Source organism: Aplysia californica, unplaced genomic scaffold (assembly GCF_000002075.1).
Source record: "Aplysia californica isolate F4 #8 unplaced genomic scaffold, AplCal3.0 scaffold00361, whole genome shotgun sequence".
Taxonomy (NCBI): Eukaryota; Metazoa; Mollusca; class Gastropoda; order Aplysiida; family Aplysiidae; genus Aplysia; species Aplysia californica.
In genome coordinates, this window is record NW_004797631.1 from 65,569 (window position 1) to 66,253 (window position 685).

A 685-nucleotide genomic window follows, 5' to 3' on the forward strand; every position below is an offset into this window, starting at 1 on the left:
TCAGGCAGGGTCGAAGCTCACTGCCAAAAAAACACACACAAACCCATTAGTGGGTGGTTTGCGGGTGCTCTGTTGTGATTTGCTTCTTCTTTCCTATGAAATACCTATCGTCCTTATCTCCCCTTCTTCTTTTTTATGTTTGTTACTCTCTTGTAAACCTCTAATCCTCTGGCGCTCATATGACTTTATGCAGTTGCGAGCGCCGTAAAACTTCTACTAAAACTAAAGCGTACCAGGAGCAGGTTACCACCGTCACCCGTAATAACACAACCTTTTGTAACCCTTTCACGTCAGACCTGGTCTGCCCTGTCAGGCAGGGTCGAAGCTAACACCCCAACCCCATTTCACGACGGACAAGGTCGCAGTCTGCCTCCTGAGTGAAAAATGTTGAAAAGGTATGGGTCTAGCGTCCCTGTCAACACTGCTAGGTTATTTATGATGAAGCAGGACCTCCGAGTTTAATGTCCATCTCCGAAATTACCGAGCCAAACGGGACTTTCGCGAAAGGTGCCTTTCCCAAGGACAAAACGTCGGACTGAGCTGAGGCTCGAACCCCCGAACCCGCAATCTTACGATTACAGGTCCTGTAGTCTAATCAGTAGACTACCTTCGCCACCTTGTCCTAAGTTGTGATGTAAATTGTGTCGATTAAGACGTAGTAAAAACACCTACACTGAAAAAGAAC

At 46.9% G+C, this 685-nt stretch overlaps 1 protein-coding gene across 1 annotated transcript in view; it reads right to left on the reverse strand.

Moving 5' to 3' along the window:
- Positions 1-685, reverse strand: part of LOC101847511 (plant intracellular Ras-group-related LRR protein 6) — a 63,720-nt gene that overhangs the window by 39,631 nt on the left and 23,404 nt on the right. The gene's annotated exons all lie outside the window — the stretch shown is intronic.